The sequence below is a fragment of the Corythoichthys intestinalis genome, chromosome 2 (assembly GCF_030265065.1).
Source record: "Corythoichthys intestinalis isolate RoL2023-P3 chromosome 2, ASM3026506v1, whole genome shotgun sequence".
Lineage (NCBI taxonomy): Eukaryota > Metazoa > Chordata > Actinopteri > Syngnathiformes > Syngnathidae > Corythoichthys > Corythoichthys intestinalis.
The window spans coordinates 12,779,114-12,801,756 of NC_080396.1; the positions used below are offsets into that span (position 1 = coordinate 12,779,114).

The window sequence follows — 22,643 nt, forward strand, 5'->3', positions numbered from 1 at the left end:
TTTAATTAAATCGTTTTCTAATTGTATTTGTTACAGACAAAATGTCTTACACTCATCCAGAGTCTTTAATTTTGGCTTAAACTAGGGCTATCAAATTTATCGCGATAACGGCAGTAATAACTTTTAAATATTTAACGCAATTAATGTATGCGCTGCACTACCAACTCACGCATTGTCGCGTTCAATCTATAATGGCACCATTTTACGTATACAAAGAGTTAAAAGGCAACGTTAAATGAGTAGAGTGAATTTTGGCAACCTTTGAAGCTTTTTGTTAATTGGCCAAAGCCTTACAATCCCTCTCTCATCAATTAGAAATATCGTGGGAAGCAATGTGGGGAAGAAAGGTAGTAGTTGATCTTTTTCTTAACACCCTGTTTCCTAACGCAAAGATATATCAATTGGTACCACTACGCACAGTCATGGTTGCACTTCCCATCATGCATTTGGGCAGAAGTTAAATGGCTACAGTATCATTTACTGAAAGCTCAACAAATACACTAGATGGCAATATTTAGTCACAATATACAAGGTCACATTTATCCTTTAAGAATTACAAGTCTTTCTATCCATGGATCCCTCTCACAGAAAGAATGTTAATAATGTAAATGCCACCTTGAGGATTTATTGTCATAATAAACAAATACAGTACTTGTGTCCTGTATGTTGTATGTATATATTCGTCCGAGATTTATTCATTTTTTTCTTTATGCATTGCCAAAATGAATATGATCGGGAAAAATTATCGGGAATGATTGGAATAGAATCGGGAGCAAAAAAAAAAAAAAAGCAGTCGGATCGGGAAATATCGGGATCGGCAGATATTCAAACTAAAACGATCGGATCGGGAGCAAAAAAACATGATCGGAACAACCCTAGTTGTATTTGTTGAAGAAAACTATTGATAAGTCATTTCCATTTACATTCTCGACCATGTTACAGTTTCATTGTGTCAAATGGAGAAATTTATCAATAAAAAGTTTGACACAACACTTATTCATGAACCAACCTAGACAATCAAAAATTAACAATCCAAACAAGATAACTTGCCTTTTTACTTAGCACTGCTTGGTTGATGTGCATGTTAATGTGATGTGGACTATTACAAGGCTTAGGATTTATCGTTAAAATAGCGTATCACTTTGAAACATACAGAAATATTTTTTTTTCCTAAACACGTACGTAAGTGTAATCCATATGCTGTCACTGGTCGGTCAGGCGCATTGAAATTCACGCTGCTTGATAAACACTCAACGTCGCACCGCGTCCAACTCATTTCATGGTGGGAATGTTGCATCAAATTTGCCTCGGGGGGCAGCCAGCTGTCCCACAATGACGTCAGCATTTTTCCCACCTCTTATTGGCTGGTCAGCGCAAACCAAGTTATATTAGTATAACACATCTGCAGTGATGAACTCTTTCAGTGACGCTGCTGATGATGGACGTCCAAATATATGGCTCTTTTCATCAGTCTGCTGTGAATTTAAATTACCGTAATTTCTAGACTATAAAGCACACCTGACTATAAGACACACCACCCATACAGTCCCTGACAAAAGTCTGGTCGCTTATCCATTTTGTAGAAACAATTGCTCATAACCTGACTTTTAATTATTCATTTGGTTTCAGAAATGGCTCATATGAAAACTAGGACCAATGTACAAAAATATATTTGTTTCACTGAAAAAAGATTTATCATTTAATGAAGACATAAAGGTCAAATTTTGGCAAGACAAAAGTTTTGTTGCCTACAGAAAGTAGTGTGAAAATTGAACAAAAATGGACTTCAAATACAAAAATATGTTACATAACATAAGCGAATTAAGTAGTGGTGCTGTGAGATCCAAATTTAATATTTTGTATGGGCTTGAAGGACTGCATCCATGCGCTTCAGCAAGGATTCATACAATTTATTGATGAAGTCATCAGGAACATCAAAGAAAGCAGTCTTGCATGCCTCCCAGAGTTCATCGACATTCTTGGGTTTCATCTTCCATGCTTCCTCTTTCATCATACCCTTGAAACTTCTCAATGATGTTCATGTCTGGTGACTGGGCTGGCCAGTCCCGGAGGATGTTGATTTTTTTCCACTGCAGCAGAGCTCCACGAGACCTGGTCACCTGAATTACCCAAGTCAACCAGAACAGTCTGTCGAATTCTGTCTAGAAATGGCCTCCATTGTTGAATCAGTGCCCAGAAACCAGCACTAATTAAAAGACAACTAAAAATTACACCACAGTCGCCGCAAATATTGCAGGAAACCTACTGGAGCCCGCATGGATCCGAGATCCACTCAGAAAACAGTGAAGTTTGTTGGTGGCAAAAGTCATCAAGTCATCAGGAATATCAAAGAAAGCAGTCTTGCGTGCCTCCCAGAGTTCATCAGCATTCTTGGGTTTCGTCTTCCATGCTTCCTCTTTCATCCTACCCAGACACCCTCAATGATGTTCATGTCTGGTGACTGGGCTGGCCAGTCCTGGATGTTCTTGATCTTCTTTGTCTTGAGGAACTTTGAGGTAGAGATTGAAGTATGCGATGGAGCACTATTCTGCTGCAGAATTTGTCCCTTTTTATGGTTAGGAATGTAAGAGGCAGTTAAGATTTGTTGATATTACAGATTATTTATCTCTCAGGGTGCAGACAATTAAAAAACCGTGTGGCATTTACCAAGGTCCGAAGCCTGTCAAAAGGCTGGATGATGGAAAAGTGGCAAAAGGTGAATCTTCCATTGAACTACACCACAGTCGCCACAAATATTGCAGGAGACCTACTGGAGCCAGCATTGATCAGAGATTCACTCAGAAAAAAGTGAAGTTTGGTGGTTACATCATTACCAAAATCATGGTCTGGGGTTACATCCAGTATGGGGGTGTGCGAGAGATCTGCAAGGTGGAAGGCAACATAAATAGTCTGAAATAGCAACAAATCTTAACTGCCTCTTACATTCCTAACCATAAAAAGGGACATTCTGCAGCAGGATGGTGCTCCATCGCATACTTCAATCTTTACCTCAAAGTTCCTCAAGGCAAAGAAGATCAAGATCCTCCAGGACTGGCCAGCCCAGTCACCAGACATGAACATGATGAAAGAGGAAGCATGGAAGACGAAACCCAAGAATGTTGATGAACTCTGGAAGGCATGCAAGACTGCTTTCTTTGATGTCCCTGATGAATTCATCAGTAAATTGTATGAATCCTTGCCGAAGCCCATGGAAGTCATACAAAATTTTAGAATTGGGTTTCACAGCATCACTACTTAATTCACTTATGTTAAGTAACATATTTTTGTATTTGAAGCACATTTTTTTTGTTCAATTTTCACACTACTTTCTGTAGGCGATAATTAATTAATTGCCAAAATTTGACCTTTATGTCTTCATTAAATGATAAATCTTTTTTCAGTGAAACAAATATATTTTTGTACATTGGTCCTAGCTTTCATATGAGCCATTTCTGAAACCAATTGAATAATTAAAAGTCAGGTTATTAGCAATTGTTTCTAAAAAATGGATAAGCGACAAGACTTTTGTCAGGGACTATAATGCATATAAGGTTGCTTAAAGGTTGGTGGGGACAATTTGATTATCCTAAAAAGTTGTTAGTATTATGTTCTACCTACCATCCCCATGCAAACCTACACCCTTGGTTTATACCCTGCATTCTGTTTTTACTTCGAGTTTTGTTTTTGAGCAATATATAAAAATGATTTGGTAATAAAAAAAATGAAACCAATAATGAAGATATCAGAAAGGTGCAAAAACTTTTTTTATCCGATTTGGTACATTAGTGAGAAGCCTGGCAAGTTCATGCAGTGCAAAAGGGGCCAAAGCAAACTAAAGGCTGAATCGGTTTGTTAGTGACTGTAAAACTACTTTGTTGCATTCTGGCTAACAGACAACAGCTGCGGGCAATGTGTGATTCAGGAAGTGGTATTTTGGGGGAACGGGAAAAGTTTGCAGGTTGCAATCCAAATGTGTTCTGTTGCACCTGGTGAAGAGACAATAGGTTCCACGAGGAGGGGGGGGGGGGGGGGGTATATTTTTGGGCTGAGGGTGGGGAAGCTTGGAGCTAGGATTGTCCCAGATGGACACAATCCGCTCCCTCCCTTTATAAACAGCCTTTGGCTTTTCGTTATTTTCCAAACATTTCCCCATTTTTAATTCTCTGTTAACAACACCAAATAAAAGCACAAAAAAAAATGTTCGAAGAAATACTTATACAGATTCATTGTTTTCCTCTTCACTTCTGACAGTTTTCAGGACCCTTTTGACCTCTCCTCCCCTCCCCCTACATTGGTCGTCTAATTTCTGCCATTTCCAAAGTAAACATACCACTAAATATCGAGCTGACTCACTTCCACTGTGGGTGGTTCTGTTTCCAATTTTCTCACCACCTCAGCCACTCTAATACCTCTTAGGAAAAAAAAATTAACGTGAACAACAATTTTTAAAAAAAGAAAAAGTGACAAGCCGGTTTCGCAGTGTTAAATGACAAATGTAAGCATGTGGCGAGCCGGGATGGAACTAAACATTCTTCCCCACTACTTTTTGAGCCTCTAAAATAGTTAGTGTTTTTCCTTCCTTTCTTTCTCTTTTTGAGAGCGTGGGAGCGCCCTCAGAGCACTGTGGAGAAACCACAGGGCTCAAAACAACAGGAGGAAGCCGGTAACTCGAGTAACTTTGACCAGGGAGAGAGAGGGGTGGGGTAGGGGTGAAAGGGAAGACAGGAATGAAGGGGGGCAGAAAACATGTGAAAGATGGCAGGGGTGTACACAGATGCTTTTTAGTGGACAAAAATGTCAATTGAGCTCATCCAAATGGAAAACACCCAGTGACCTGTTGCATTACAATTGTCCAAAACCTCATGCACTTAGCATGTCCAGTTGTCTTACCAGTGTGTAGAGTGGGCATTCAAGATGAAGGTCCCATCAGTCCATATTCTGGTATATTTCAATCCAGGGAGCTCCACGTATCGGTGAGAAGGGGCATCCAAATTTAGGCATACACATATATGTATGCAGTACACATGTGCACACACATGCTCAGCATCAGTTCTCCTTGTCCAAATGTTGAGAAAGTGAGGGGCCGCAACAAAAGGCAACAAGAGGGAGGGAGAAATTGAGGTAGAGCGAGCGAGATTAACCCCTCAAAGTGGACTAGTGGACTTTCTCTTTTTTTTTTTCGCTCACACATGCATATGCGCACACACAGATATTGTGTCATATCACCGACTTCTTGTAATTTTCTCAAATGCCAAAAGGGAGGGAGGAGTCTGGTGTTGTTTGCTAGATTGGTGTGTTTGCGTTACGGTAAAAGAGCAGTGTCTAGAAAAAAAAAAAAAAAAGAAAAAACCTACCGTAATTTTCGCACTATAAGGCGCACCTGACTATAAGCCGCCACCCACCAAATTTGGTACGAAAACGGCATTTGTTCATAGATAAGTAGCACTGGACTATAAGCTGCAGCTGTCCTCACTCTATTATCGGATATTGACACCAAAAGATAAAGCATGTTTATTTCATAATACACGCGGTATTTTATGCTCCTGAATCATATGGACCGCTTGGATGTGTGTGGAAGCGATCGCTATATTTATTTATTAGGGCCCGAGCACTAAGCGTGCGAAGGCCCTATTGTTTTGCAAAGGATTATTTTTTTTTTTATTATTATTTTTTTTTTTTTTTTTTTTCAGGGCAAATGAAAACGGCCAATTTGGAGGCCTCAACATGCACGAAAAGTCACCAAAATTTGCACATACGTCCGGAAAATTGTAAATTTCGATAATTTTGCAACGTTGCAAAAAAATATAACAAAATGGCTCAGTGGCGCCCCCTTGAAATTTTTAAATTGGCCTATAACATTAGGGTCTGTCAGCGTAGAGCAATGAAATTTGGGGGGTCTATACCTTGTCCAAAACCGCTCCAAAAAAGCATTTACATGCATATTCCAAACCCAACAGGAAATCGGTTTTTTTGGATCAAATATGAAATTTTTATCGATTTACAGGGTGCACATTTGAGACCTTTTCGCCGAGGGAGTTAGTTGGATCATCTTCAAAATTGGTGAGACTGTTCAGGAGACATATGAAATCTTAAGTTTTGAAAATGGTGCGTTTTCATTCACGGGTCTGACCTGGGCGTGGTGCCAAAGTCGACCATTTTTTCGGCAAAATGACAAATTCAGTAAATGACTTATAGTTCCTTGACACAACGTTCAATCTTTTTCATATTTGGCATGTATGTGTGGTATCCCACCCTTAACACGAGTGCATTGAAATATTACCCATTAGGTCTAGCGCCCCCTAGTGAGAACAGGAAATGCCTTTTTTTACGAGACAGGTTCCTCCTCCAAGGGAAAAAAATCTGTTGACCTCAAACCTGCATCAGGGGAGCCTTAAGACCTGTGTTCAGGTGCCTGATGAAAAATATTGAGGTTTCGTTGAGGCGGAGGGGTCCAAACAGGAAAGTGAAAATGAACGTCAACAATTTGTCACGCAAAAAACTTTGAACAGTCATAACTCGGCAGATATACAACATATCTGCGCCAAACTTCCCGTGTTTGTTGAGAGTCATACCCTGAAGGTTCTTGTAAGGGTCATTTGCATCAACTCTACAGTGCCAACTAGTGGCGACAGAAAGAAGTTTTAAAAAAGGCCTTTCCTATTGGGTTTTTTCAACATAGAGCAAGGAAATTTGGGGAGTAGATACCTTATGCAAAACTGCTCCAAAAAGTCTCTTGCACCCATATTCCAAATCCAACAGGAAATCGGGTATTTTGGATCGAATGTGAAATTTTCATGGGTTCACAGTTGGAGTTTACATTTGGAGGCTTGAATATGCACAAAAACTCGTAAAAATTTGCACATACATGCGGCTTTAGATAACGTTCGATAATCTTGCAATGTTACGAAAAAGTGTAGCAAAATGCCTCAGTGGCGCCCCCTTGAATTTTTCAAAAAGTCGTTTCCTATTAGGTTTTTTCAACAGAGAGTGATGAAATTTGGGGAGTCGATACCTTGTGCAAAACTGCTCCAAAAAGTCTCTTGCACCCGTATTCCAAATCCAACAGGAAATCGGGTATTTTGGATCGAATGTGAAATTTTTATCGGTTCACAGTAGGGGTTTACATTTGGAGGCTTGAACATGCACGAAAACTCACAAAAATTTGGACATACATGTGGCTTTGCATAACGTTCAATAATCTTGCAACGTTACGAAAACATGTAACAAAATGGCTCAGTGGCGCCCCCTTGAAATTTTCAAAAAGGCCTCTCCATTTAGGTTTTTTCAACGTAGAGGGATGAAATTCGGAGAGTCGATACCTTGTACAAAACTGCTCCAAAAAGTCTCTTGCATGCATATTCCAAACCCAACAGGAAATCGGGTATTTTGGATTGAATGTGAAATTTTTATCGATTTACAGTGTGCACATTTTACACCTTGGCACCTAGGGAATTAGTTTGATCATTCTCAAAATTGGCGAGACTGTTCATGAGGCATATGAAATCTTAAGTTATCAAAATGGTGTGTTTTCATTCACGGGCCTGACCTGGGCGGGGTGCCAAAGTCGGCCATTTTTTTGCCAAAACACCGAATTCGGAAAATGACTGATAACTCCCTCATACAACGTTCAATCTATTTTAAATCTGGCATGTGTGTGAGGTATACCAGCCTGAGCAGGACTGGATTGAAAATTTACCATTTGTGCTTGGCGCCTCCTAGTGGGAACAGGAAATGCCCTTTTTTTACGGGACACACTCCTCCTCTAAAGGGAAAAAATCAATCTACCTCAAAGCTGCATAAGGGAAGCCTTAAGACCTGTCTTCAGGTGCCTGATGAAAAATATTAAAGTTTCGTTGAAGCGGAGGGGTCCAAACAGGAAAGTGAAAATGACTGTCAACAATTTTTCTCTCCAAAAACTTTGAACAGTCATAACTCGGCAGATATACAACATATCTGCGCCAAACTTCCCGTGCTTGTTGAGAGTCATACCCTGAAGGGCCTTGTAGGGGTCATTTGCATCAAACCTACAGCGCCAACTAGTGGCAATAGAAAGTCACTCGTTTTTCCAATACATGTTCAGTTCTTTTCAGGTTGGTCATTGTAGTTTCAAGACCTATTAAAATACTTATTTACGGCCCATGTCCACGTGTCTCTGTCTGTTGCCGTGACGACCCTTTGTTCGCCATTTAAAGGAAATATTTTTTTTCAGAGACTCAGGCAGCTTATAGAGCCACAATATTTGGCACACTTGGTCGAATTGGCCCACTTAGAAGATTAGTTTTGGGTTTTGAATAAGGGCTTGGCTGCACAGCTCAGTAGTGGCTCCTTTTTTGTAGTACTCTCTCCAATAGGGGTTTTTATCTCTTGGGTGTGGGAATGTATATAGGCTACTTTTGAGCATCTTAGGTTCTAATGAGATGATTAGAGAGGAGGATCTGCCACCACCCTGACCTGCACACAGTCCGAGTTGCGTGACGTCCGAGTTGCGCGAGATTGCGAGGGCCCGTTCAGTCCTGCTTGCAGGCCTAGTTTTTTTTAATCCTGCACCATGAAAATAAGTGACTTCTGGCTTCGGTCTTGCATTAGGGAGGAGGGCGCTGTGACGTGTACGGGAAGGCGTCCTCTTCACTAAGCAGCCGTACTGTTGTGTATGAGGACTAAGGATTCAGATGATTTTGCGGAAGAATACATTTATTTTTCGCATCACGCCAGCCAAACGGCTGCAGAAAAATCTTCCTTTATAAGGGAGAGGCGTGTGCGCCTTTTGGGAGTTTCAAAAGGTTCCCATTCACCGTGGATATTTGCCAAAACAAGCCCTACTACTGTGGGACCATTGGACCTACGAGGAAGTGAGTAAACATCTTGTTTTGTATTATGTCAAATACGAATACAGCGATTACAAAGTAAACACTACAAACTTTCTTTAAATAAAGGACTACTTACGTTTGATCATTGATAGGCATATAAAAAACTCTCCTCATGCACATTAGCCGCACGTAAGCTGCACAACTACTGCAACCGCCCTCCTCCGGGGAACGAACTGTAAATTGCTCTCCGCCGGGCGGTTTGCCGATCCGCGAAGACAATCGACAACCCAGTCGTCATGTCAAATAATCCGGGCTAGTTATGGGTGATTTTCCGCTTCGAAGACTTTGAAACATCACTCGGTTCGAGTTAGCATGTCGGCTAGCTGTCCCGCCTCTTGGTTTGTTTAACATTCTCCGAAGCCGGGGAAAGGACATGGCATGGCATATGTCCGATTTAGGTGTCATAAAATATCGTTCGGGAGATGCGACAGTAAAAGTGACGTCGACAGTTTTGACCATTATGGAGTAATTTTGCCATGTCATCCTGAATAAGTGCATTTTTATTATTTCATATTCCATTTAGCACAAGACTGTTATTTGTCATGACCATGGCATTTATTTAGCAATTGGGGAAAATACTTGGATAAAAAGAATATCCTGTAAATATATTGAAGTAAAGAGACTGAAACAATGACATTTTGCAGCTCTCTTTGTCGCGTTTTCCTCGTTGTGAATAGTTCCCCCTCGGCGGGCTGACTGGTTCTTTTCAAGCCATTTATTTAGCTATTGGGGAAAAATACTTGGATATTAAGAATATCCTGTAAAAATATTGGAGTAGAGAGACTGAAACAATGACATTTTGCGGCTCTCATCGTCGTGTTTTCCTCATTCTGAATAATTCCCCCTCAGTGGGCTGAATAGTAAAACCGATGAGCCCAGTCTCCCGCTGACATCATCCACCTGTTGGGGACGCTAGAGCCCTATAATGGTAGGCGTGGCTAACCGGCAGATTAAAAGACTAATTTCTCGTCATCTGCGCTTTGCTAAATTGTTGTATATAGTCGAATCGTCTCAAAATATGATTCTAATTCACATAATAATGCTATTTAAGACTTTTTTTCTCCTGTCATATGCTCTTTAAGACCAAATGAACCACCATGAAGCTTTGAACCAATTGGCTGAAAGCGTCATTGTTTCAAGAAGGTTCAGTTTGCCATCACTGCTCCCTTGAGGGAGACGGTCAACCTCTGCTGCCAAATGCTATCAACATTGTACGCATTGCAGCACTACAGAAAATCAAAATTCATGTTCTGTATGAATTATTTCTTCAGTTACTGTTCCAGTTGTTTCATTAATAACGAGTTATGGTATTTAGTAACAGCGTATTTGACAGTAGCGCCATAAGACTGTCATTAGACAATCATAATTATAACATGACACTGTCATAATCATTAACTCATTTGCTCCCAGAAAGGTATAAATACGTTCTATTTTTAACTGTTTCAGTGTCCCAAAGACGTAATTATACATCTTTTTACATTTTTTCTCACACGAGACATCCCTGGGTTCTGATTCAACTTAGCTCCAATGCACAACGCTAAAAATCCTTTTTAAAGCAATACAACTGGCCTTTGGAGGGCAGTAGCGTATTGGGTAAGACCCGCAACCCGATTCAACAGAACAAACGGCCGGGGCGCCAGTGGAAGACAACCGAATGGATGACCAGGAGGACGTCCAGGACGCCAGGCGTGGGAAGTCCGAGCAGGACAACCGGGAGGACGTCAGTGGCGCCTCCAGAAATTTTTCATAGGGGTGGCCAGATGGGGCCACTTAAAATCTTGGGGTGGCACACCAAAACTAAAAGCCATAATTTCAGGTTTTCATTATATTATTGCAGTAAAAAGCTCAGGGGAAAACTATCAGTAAGACTTAAGGACACGGCTACTGATACACTTTGGTGTATTGTGTAATATTTGGTGTTACTAATGATTTAATGTGCATAGTCTATAACTGTCCAGTCAACATTTTGAGTTCCACAACAATTCTGTTTTATTGTGTTATGTATATATTAGGCATAAGGTGTACATTTAACAAAACAAAATAAATGCATTCATTTGGGATGAAATGCATAACTGATGCTACAACAATCTAACGATATACTAGCAAGAGGGGTGGCCAGTGGGGTGGCCAACCAATTTATAGATGTGGCCATGGCCACCCCTGGCGACCCCCTGGTGACGCTACTGGAGGACATCCGGGACGCCAGGCGACAAACGACCAAGTGCGACAAACAGGAGGACGTCCAGGATGCCAGGCGGCGGACAACCTAGGAGAGCAACCGGGAGGACGCCCTGGATGCCAGGCGCTGGACGACCGAGCAGAACGACCGGGACCACCAGTGCAGCAGACGACGCCGTTGAGTCCGTGCTGCTCGCCGAGCAGAGCCCGCGCCGCCGTGCTCGATCGCTCGCGTACCCCGCAGCCCTCCAGTGTCCCACGACTCAGCCGGGAACGCGCACGGCCAAACCAGTTCCCCCCCAGGAACACAAGTTCCCCAGGCGAACTCCGCCACGAGCCAGTGGTCACCACAAAAGAAAGACTCAAAAATCTTGATGAGAAGCGGCGATGAGGAAGAAGTTTACCCCGGCTGTCGCGGCCACAACAGTGTCATCTCTCAGTTCAATAGTTTAGTTATGTGTAAATAAATTGTTACTTTGCTATCAAAAGCTCTATTTGTCTTGTTGTTTATGTTATTTTGTAAAAGGAAAACATTATTCAGATGCTCGGGATGCCAAAAAGCAAAAAATAGCTGTGTTAAAGTGAAAGTTATATTTGAAATGTATGCTTTTACAAAAAGCTCAATTTCTCTGTTTTTTCATCAGAAATTGGAAAATTGCTCAAACTAAGCTAATTTCTAATGCTGATTTCTAAAGAATAGAAAAAGATATGAACTATTTTTTTTTCCTGCTGAAAGAAGAGAGTCTAATCTTTCTTTTGGTGGGCTCCATGTTTATATAGCAATAGAACAGAATTTTCCATGGGCCTTGCAAAATCAGTCAAAATCCAGTAAAACGGCCGGGAGCAAAGGGGGTTGCACCGGTGAAAATGGCTGGGAGTGAATGAGTTAATGAATGCTTATAACAGGTGTCATTTAGTGTTATCCGGCCAATTATCTCACTTTTGAATGAATGTAAACGATCCAAGCTGGACATAAATGGAGTTAGTGACATAATTTTCCGGATGACACTTAATGACATCAGTCATAAGCATTCAGGAATGCCCATGATGGTGTCATGTCATAAATATGACAGTCTTATGATGCCGCTGTCAAATAAGGTCTTACCTATTAACCCAAATAAATCAACAAGGAGGGTGGGCCATAGACTTCACTATCAATTGACGAGACAGCTCCTACAGACATTGCACCACGGCTTCCGTTGGGGGCCGGGCCAGGTAGAGTGTCATGGAGATTTCACTGCAATAAACTCAAACACGCTGCGTTCTAACGCAGAATGTAGGTGGAAACAGGACGAAATTGCTAGTGCATACAAGCAGGCTGGTGTGTCTCGAGAGTGATTTGGTCGAGGATTCAAAATAGTTGTTATACAAAATAGCAACATGCATGCACTTTAAAAAAATGAAATGAATGGGGGAAAAAATTGCGCAAATTTAGCATGAAATATTTACGTAAATAGAATAATAGCTGCCCGATTTTTTTTTTTGTTTTGTTGTTGTTGCTTTTAACTGAGAATCTAGACTGTTTTACGTTCATATCTTTAGAAATTCCGGGATTTATGCATTTATTTACAAGAATTTTCAACTTATTGGACATTGGATTTTATGTATATGCACAATAGCATTACTTTACATTCAAATAATCAGGTAATTTTCGGCCAAACACGTTTTATTTCGACATTTCTGCATCCATAAAAAAAAAAAAAAAATGGGCTTTTACGTGTTTTATTTTATGTAACATTTCAATCTAAAAACGGCAAGGGCCAAATAGCCGGCAAGACATGCTGAGGCAATACATTGTGATTGTATATAGAAAAATTCTAATTTTGCTTTCGTTGAGTAAAATTAAGATGATTCTGCATGCTCACCTCAAGTATTGAGTTTCTGATGTGAAAATTAAGTGATTTATGAGCTTTTGAAAACTTGCGTCAAAATTGCACTGAATTAAAAAAAAAAAAAATCTATTTTGGGCAAAAACATATATGTTAAATATTGCTATTGATCCTAGACAAATCGGTGATTTTTGCTGCTTTTGGTGATTTTTGTGCAAATTTGAGAATTTTATACCTCTTTTAAGTTTTGTTATGCTTTTATTAAAAAAAAAAAAAAAATTAATAGGGGTTTTATCAGGGAACGACTTTGAATGCCGCTGCTCACGGAGACTCATATATGCCTAAGGGAGGTGCCTGTTTTGGTTTTAGGTCACTAGCGGCTTTGGTTTTGAAAATATGAGAATTTTAAGTTTTTGAAAATAGGCCCCCTACAGAACGGCCCCACGCCCCCTTTCCCGTCAACTGATATTAAAGTCTATGGGTGGACATATATTCTAACACAAACACTATATTCCAGCTCTGTGCATCATCATACCTTTCTGTTAGACCCTCCCTCTGACCAACCACGCCCCCTTTAACCTGCAAACCGGGCTCCCTAATGGCCTGTGCGCGGGTGCCACCGCATCCTCAGCACCCCTCTAAGCTCCGCCCCACTCTCAAATGTTCATTCAGATCATTGGTTCTCAACTGTTGATACACAGCGATAAAGAGTATGCAATAAAGATAATTTATAGCCTTTAAATATGGCGGAAAACACTCAGGTGACTTGAAGTTCCGCTCTGAGACCCCCGATTTGCCCAACTGTCATAACTGTCCAATATGCATGTGTGATACATCACTGGAAAGCTTAAAATCTCAATTTTCTGGGGGAAGAAACATTTTGAACAGGAGGGCATTTTTTTTTTTCTTAATGCTTTTTAAACAACAAAGCCCAATCTGTAGGTGAGAGCACGCGAGAGCAGAATTACAGACAGCATGACATTAACGAGACATTATCGCGTACTTACCTCGTTTCGATCCAAAAACTCCATGTAGCATGTCTCCCCGAGTGTCAAGACACAGCTGTGAACGGCCACAGCTGGATTTTGGGGGGATTTTATGGGTGAAACATTGTAATATAACAAGGGTCGCAATGCAGAAATCGCAGACATCAAGGAGTGGTTGAAATTTTCTTTTTCATATATTTACCCTTATAAACTTTTTTTTTTTTCTTAGTTTGGATCGAATATTTATCATCTGACATATCGGAGAAAATGCGACAGCGACAAAAAAAAAAATACAATTAAGCGATAGTTATTAGTAGAGCTGGGAATCTTTGGGCACCCAACGATTCGATTACGATTACAATTAAGAGGCTCCAATTCGATTATAAAACAATTATTGATGCACCCCACTCTTTTTTTTTTTTTGTAATGTTTTGTACATTAGTTCCAAAATTGTTAAAAAAAAATCCTCTCAGGCTAAACCAAGCTACTATTTTAGTATCAAGTTAACATATAACAGTAAACAAATATACAAAAATAACAGTAAATAAAATACTCCAGTCCCCATTCTGTATCAGCAGCTTTAAACTACATTCAATTATTTTAATGTTGTGAATCAACTGTTACAGTTGTTAAAATTGGTTATTCCATAATTTCCCTTCTGTCCACTTTTGACATGTCAAAGTTTTAAAACTGTTTCATCATTTAAAGATAGATTCAAGACAAGATTTTGCCGATTTAGGTGTATTTTAGCTAAAAAGTTAATTAGGTTCGCTACAACAGAGCCTTCTTGAGAAGTCTACTGCTTTAAGATGGCGGCTCTTTACTAACCCCGGCAAGTCTGTCATTTCGCATCTCTGTTCAATAATACATGTTCTAACACCGCCGTCGTCTGTCATTTTCCATCTAGTTCTACATGTATATATATGATATCTACTGTAGCCGTATGTTTGTAGCAACTAGCAACTGGGCGTTGTTTGTAGCCGCTGTCGGCCCCAGTCAGGTATGATTGTTTTTTTTTTTTTTAATCTAGAGGCATGAGTTGAACATGATATTTATTCTCGTTCCATTCCTCATTGCGTCACAAGGACCGCGCTGACTGTGTTGTACTTCCGCTTTACCTGGTATAATTCAATAATTGGAATTTGGATGTTTGCGAATCGGGCCGAATCCACGGCCGAATCGCGAATAATCTAAGAATCGGAAATTTCGCACGCCTCTAGTTATTACGTAGATATCCGTGACTTTTTTACAGACGCCATTTTTTCATTGTGACATAATTTGTTTAAAAGTTTAAAATATGTGAGTGAATTTTTTAAAGTCGCTTTTTATTTATTTTTTAATTTTTATTTTTTAATTAAACGAAATATGAGACATCAATTAATGATTCTAAGCTAAAAACGACAGACATTTTGAATAATAAATATAGTTAATTACCTTCGTTTTATGGCTGGGTTGAAAGAAAAGTGGTTGCGCGACGTCTGTAAACTGGGATTTCCAGGGTAAAACGGGCAAATTAAAAAATTGTTCGGGGGCTTAATGCGCCATGAATTTGCTATGGCAGCATATAGACATATTATTCTATCAAACACAACAGTTGTTTTAGCTTAAAATACAGCCGTTTCTTTTAAAGAGGAGTCCAAGAGCAGAAACTGCTTTTTTCAAGCTTGTCTGTGTTTTCCGCCATTTATCCTTTGACATAATATTTTAACTACCCTTGCTTACATCTTCTAGGTTTCTTTTCCACTACCTTAAAATAAAGTCACGGTGAATATGACAAATGATTGTATGAATATCAATGTCTTGGCACTGAGCCCTACTTTTTGACAATGTGTGGCAAAAAGGATGTTGGCCAAAGCGACAAGAGTTTTAATAGTTTGGATGATTGTTTTAAAAACACTAATGGCATCTTCAATGTAGGGGATGTTTGAACACCAATGGAAATTGTGATTACACAATGTGTGCCTGCCAAAATGTTGTTACTTTTTATGTAAAAGTTCACTCTGACTTGGTATGCACATTAAATATTTCACTGCTCCTTCAGTAGCAACCCAAATTGATCATAACCTGCCGTATTCTGTCATTAACGTACACTTGTGCAGAAGTAATAATTGCTGTAAGTATTAATATGAAACTGTTTACTTACATGAGAATCGAATAAGGATAAAAAGCAAAAATAAAAAAAGTGCCACCTGAGAGTGTCCTCTTCAACAGAGTGAAAACATATTTTATGCTTGAAATTTCATGTGTCAATAATTTTGTAAATTAAGGACAGCCTGCAGTTTTTATGACCTGGCTGCAACTAAGCAAAAGGGCTTCGCAACCCACTTTGGGGTTCCCACCCACCAGTTGAGAATATTATAGAAGAATGCGCAGACATTTCCACGGATACACTCCAAAAGCTTGCAGAAGACTCCAGAAGAGTCAGCGAAGCGACGAACATTTTATTTAATCCCATTAACTTTATTTAATACAAAGTTCTTTTTTCCATTAAAGTACAAGTACACATATTAAAAGCTAATGCACTTTTATAACTAATTAGAAATAGCAGAATACTCCCTTTGCCTAAATTCCCAGCACAACCTTTCAGCCACGACTCCCACGCAAGTCCCATCATCATACACCCACACAAACATGCATTCTCCCCAGCAGTAATCATATCTAGCGATAGGGGCAACTTCCCCGAGCAGTCGCTGGCTCCCTGGGATCCACTTTACAATGGCCCTATATTGTAGGCCTACTCTGATTACACACACAAGGAGATGCATTACACCCTGCTAATTCAATTTCCTGCCCTCTGGGTCAACCTTGGTGTATTTGTTAGTGAGTCTGTGTGTGCGAACTGACTTGTCCTTGTTCTTTTCCACCGATTATCCAATAGAAGCTTATCCTGGCCGACGTGAGACAAGAGGCGGGATACACCATGGCTTCCAATCACAAGGTAGCGCGTTTTTCACACTGGTGTAAAAGTCGCACCAGTACAAAAATGTATCAAGAAGAAGGGGAAAAAAATCAAACTGTTTCAAATTATAATAATTAGGGTTGTTCCGATCATGTTTTTTTGCTCCCGATTCGATCCCGATCGTTTTAGTTTGAGTATCTGCCGATCCCGATATTTCCCGATCCGATTGCTTTTTTTTTTTGCTCCCGATTCCATTCCAATCATTCCCGATAATGCATTGCCAAAATGTATTGTAAATTAAGAAAAAAATGAACAAAACTCGGACGAATATATACATTCAACATACAGTACATAAGTACTGCATTTGTTTATTATGACAATAAATCCCCAAGATGGCATTTACATTATTAACATTCTTTCTGTGAGAGGGATCCACGGATAGAAAGACTTGTGATTCTTAAAGGATAAATGTGACTTTGTATATTGTGACTAAATATTGCCATCTAGTGTATTTGTTGAGCTTTCAGTAAATGATACTGTAGCCATTTAACTGTTGTGCCCAAATGCATGATGGGAAGTGCACCCATGATTGTGCGTAGTGGTACCAATTGATATATCTTTTCTGCGTTGGGAAATAACATAGGGTGTTAAGAAAAAGATCAATTACTACTTTTCTTCCCCACATTGCTTCCCACAATATTTCTAATCGCAGGGAGAGGGATCGTAAGGCTTTAGCCAATTAAAAAAATGCTCCAAAGGCTGCCAAAATTCACTCTACTCATTCTATGCTGCCTTTTAGCTCTATATATAGGTAAAACGGCGCTATTTCAGATTAAACGCGACAATGCGTGAGTGAGTCGTCCAGCGCATGCGTTAATTGCCTTAATTATTTTAACGTGATAAATTTGTAAAAAAAATAATAATTACCGCCGTTAACGGGATAAATTTGATAACCCTACCTTAAGCCTAAACAAAAGACTGGATGTGTGTAACATATTATGTCTGTAACGTTAAATACAATTAGAAAACAATTTAATTAAAAAATATATATATTCAAAAAAAGGCATGTCCGATATTTTTTTGCCAATTCCGATACTTTGAAAATGTCGTGATCGGACATCTCTAATAATAATCTATACTTATTTATAAACGGAACTTTGTCTATGTGTGTCTGTGTGTGTTCATTAGCAGTGTTGTAAATCTTACTTTTAAAAATTTGTTACAAATTACTTCGTCCAAAAAGCAAATGAGTTAGTAACTCAGTTACCTCATTGTAAGAGTAATTAGTTACTCAGCAAAGTAACTGACATTACATTTCATGTTCTACACGTTATTAGCGTATTGCCCCGAATATAAGACGGCCCTGATTATAGACCGACCCCCTCTTTTTCAAGACTCAAGTTTGAAAAAAGACTAACTCCAAATTAATTTTCTTACAGAAAATAATTACAGTACATCTGAAACATGTGATTACAAAAATATATTTGAGAGAAAAAGCATGTTATTTTGCCTCTTTCAAATCCTAATATCTGAACATTTAAATATGTAAACTAAAGTGCAATCACATTCGTAAATGAATGGCTTATGGTTTTTGAAATGTAAATAAACCAATCAATTGTGATAAAACAACAAAATTGCAATAACTGCATTAACCATCAAAGTGAAGTCTAACTGTAACTGGTCTTGAAACAAATCTGAATAAGGAAAAACATTGCAATAAAATAATGAAAACTGGTTAAACTTGAGAGTAGCTGAGATCTGTCATGACAGAACATCGCTTTTTCAGTCTTCTTTCAATGCAAAAAAATCGTCTTATATTTGGGCCAATATGGTACATTATTTTATAACATCTTTAACATTAAAGATGTTTATATTAACTGATTTAATTGAACAGATTTTTTTCATTCAAAAAAAAAAAAAAAATTGTTCACACTCTTGACTTTTTTTTTTTTTTAATTTCAACTTTAAATCACCGAACCGTGACACACAACCATGACTTGTGTGTAACGTTACACCTTTAATATATGGCGGAAAACACAGACAAGGCTGAAAAAGCAGTTTCTGTTCTTCCACCCCTCTTCAACATAAACTGCTGTATTTTAAGCCAAAAGAACTGTTGTGTTTGAGAGAAATTTATTTGCTGCCATAGCAGTTTCATGATGCATTATGCCCTCGGACTATTTTTAATTCGTCCGTTTTACCCTGGAGACCCCTGTTTACAGACACTGTGCAACCACTTTTGTTTCAACCCAGCTGTAAAAAGAAGGTAAGTAATTATATTTATTATTTTTTATTTATTTATTATTCGAAATGTTGGGAAGAACGGTAGTGGTTGATCTTTTCCTTTACACCTTATGTTACTTCCCAACGCAGAGAAGATATAGCAATTGGTGCCACTATGCACAGTCATGGTTGCACTTCCCATCATGCATTTGGGCAGAACAGTTAAATGGCTACAGTATCATTTACTGAAAGCTCAACAAATACACTAGATGGCAATATTTAGTCACAATATACAAAGTCACAAGTCTTTCTATCCGTGGATCCCTCTCAGAGAAAGAATGTTAATTTAAATGACATCTTAAGGATTTATTGTCATAATAAACAAATACAATACTTATGTACTGTACTGTATGTTGAATGTATATATTAATCCGAGTTTTATTCATTTTTTTCTTAATGCATTGCCAAAATGTATATGATCGGGAAAAATTATCAGGAATGATCGGAATTGAATCAGGAGCAAAAAAAAGCAATCGGATTTGGAAATATCGGGATCGGCAGATACTCAAACTAAAACGATCGGGAGCAAAAAAACATGATCGGAACAACCCTACTCGAAATGTCTATCATTTTTAGCTTTGAATCATTAATTGATGACTTAAAAAAAAAAATTCACGCGCATATTTTAAACTTTTAAACAAATTACGTCACAATGAAAAAAAAATGTCTGTAAATAGGTCATGGATAGCTTCCTCATAACTATCGCTTAATTTTATATATATATATATATATATATATATATATATATATATATATATATATATATATATATATATATATATATATATATATATATATTTTTTTTTTTTTGTTATTGTAGAATTTTCCTTGATATTTTCGATGGTAAATATCGAATCCAAACAAAGAAAGAAAAGTCCTTTTTGTCTGTGACTTCTGCATCGCGTATAAACACTAATAAGGGCTGAAGGGCTTATTGTGACGATTAAACCATAAAATATACATTTTATCTGTAACGAATTGAATTGATATATGCTGATCAAAATCTGAATCATGGTGATTGATGCTGAAAGATGGCAGTGCAGTACGTTTCCAGATTTGATGAATTGCATACGTTGATGACTGATAAACTTAAATCATATTAAATCTGTCTATTAACAGTTATGATTCTATGGCATCTACACAACATAACCTCATTGACATAAATTAATGATTAGCCTTACATTCCACAAGGTTGACACAATTCTTACATAGAAAAATATGCTATAATTTATTACGACCACCCTTACTCTGATACCCTCCCCCCCCTTTCCAAGTTCAGAGTGGAGACATCCAAAATATCCAAAGACAAATTATGAATATGTAGGCAACGTCACTCAGAAGTAGGGTGGAGATGCAGAATGCACAGCAACATCAGTTTTGCATCATAAAAATAAAATCAAACTCTGTTGTTGCTTCAATTCTGTCATGAAAACTTTGAAATAGTTTGCAGGCCTACTTCTGGCATGTCCCATGAGAACTCAGTAATATGTCATACTGGGTGGGTCCCACAGTGCAAGACAGAAGATTCTCATTTGGATGCCCAGGCTGCAATATTACCATAAAACCCTCCTTACTTTATTTCCAGCAAGATCTGCACACTTTCCCACTGGTTCTACAGTATGTCATAAAGTTTGTTTATCAGATGCGTTTAGCACATCTGAGTCTCATTGTGGCAAAATATAACAATGAACACACACTCATTCCAGATGTGTATTTTCAGCTCATCACCTTCCAGTTATTAAAAGTACTTGTGTGCTCACGTGCGCACTTAAAGCATCCCACACTATTTTTTTAGTGTCTGACTTTGAACTCTAGCTCACACTTACGGTCTCTCAATGACACACATGGAAAGATGTCATGCTTGTACACAATGATTGGTGTGTGAGGATGATTTGTTGTGTGTTTCCATGTCTCCCCCTCTGTTTTGGATACCAGCCTCATCTGCTCAACCTCACTAATCAGGCCTCCTAGCAAAAAAAATAAAACATGGAGACCTAAAAATCGAGTCTTAACGATTCTTAAGAAATAATGTTGTTCTTCCAGATATCAGACACATTTGTTGATTAATCACCGTATTAATTTTTAATAAATCATACGATCAGTTGGTAACACTTTATAATAAATATCCGTTTTACTTGTTAATAGATCATTAGTAAACCGTTGATAAATGATTTATTGTTGATTTGTGAAGTATTTGTAAACAGTTTGTTAAGCATTTACAGGGTGTTCCAATATGGTTGACCCCATTCTAAATGCCCATGCTAGTTGATGGATCTTAATAAAACTATATACACTTTATGTTGAAGGTCATACGTTTTATTGGTTAAATATACAAAGAAAAGTACAAATATTTGTTGGTTCTATGGCAGATTTTCATAAATGTGCAACATGAGCGCTGCCTGCAAAATGCCTCATCAAAATGCCTTTTCTTTTGAAGTGAACGGCATTTCTTAACCTGAAAAGATAGAAATGCCAAACATTACACACAAAAACTTGAAACGTTTCTGCACAAACTGTGTTTCAGGTTAAGAACACCCTGTAAATGCTTAACAAACTGTTAACAAATACTTCACAAATCAACAATAAATCATTTATCAACAGTTTACTAATGATCTATTAACTAGTAAAACTAGTAAAACGGATAGTTATTATTAAGTGTTAACGATCAGTTTTTGTTCAATGTGTTTAAGCTTTTTTTTTAACGTTCTACTTTCAAGCTGCATCTGGCATGTAATCTAGAACAAAATATATACAGTACCTAATCAATTTTCGCTGCAGTCCTTTAGGGAACATTTAAAAACAGTAAAAGCAAGTCAAGCAATAATAATAACTGAAGTAAGCATTAAATGTTTATGTAAATGTTTCAGTTAAATGCAGGGGTGAAAGTGGCTAGAATTTCTTGCCGGAACTCCCCGACGTAAAGGTCGCCACGGACCCAGAAATGTGATTTATTTGATTGATTGAATTTTTTTTTTTTTTTTTTTTTTGTGGGGGGGGTCAGACCTCTTAAACTACTGAAACACAAAGAAAACTGTTTTAGCACAGTTATTTATATAACACATACAAAAACTGATTTTCATTCAAAATTGTATTTTTTCAACTATTTGTAATCACAGCAATAACCCCAACCTCCATCTCCTAATTTTCATTTTCCCTAATTTCCTCACATACTAAATGCCAAATCTCAATTCTAACTACTTAAGAATATAGGATATATATTGAAATTAGGGTTGTTTCGATCATGTTTTTTTGCTCCCGATCCGATCCCAATCGTTTTAGTTTGAATATCTGCCGATCCTGATATTTCCTGATCCAATTGCTATTTTTTTTTTTTCTTTCTCCCGATTCAATACCAATCATTCCCGATAATTTTTCCCGATCATATACATTTTGGCAATGCATTAAGAAAAAAAATGAATAAAACTCTGACGAATATATACATTCAACTAAGCACTGTATTTGTTTATTATGACAATAAATCCTCAAGATGGCATTTACATTATTAACATTCTTTCTGTGAGAAGCATCCACGGATAGAAAGACTTGTAATTCTGAAAGGATAAATGTGACTTTGTATATTGTGACTACATATTGCCATCTA

At 38.2% G+C, this 22,643-nt stretch overlaps 1 protein-coding gene across 2 annotated transcripts in view; it reads right to left on the reverse strand.

Annotated features, from left to right (window-relative positions):
- Positions 1–22,643, reverse strand: part of hdac7a (histone deacetylase 7a) — a 222,547-nt gene that overhangs the window by 148,356 nt on the left and 51,548 nt on the right. Inside the window, exon 1 of one of the 2 annotated variants that reach the window (XM_057823096.1) lies at positions 4,891–5,108. The exons of the other annotated variant lie outside the window; for it this stretch is intronic. The gene's annotated coding sequence lies outside the window, so the exon portion shown is untranslated. Of the gene's footprint in view, positions 1–4,890; positions 5,109–22,643 lie in introns of those variants that run through there. 2 annotated transcript variants of the gene reach the window in all.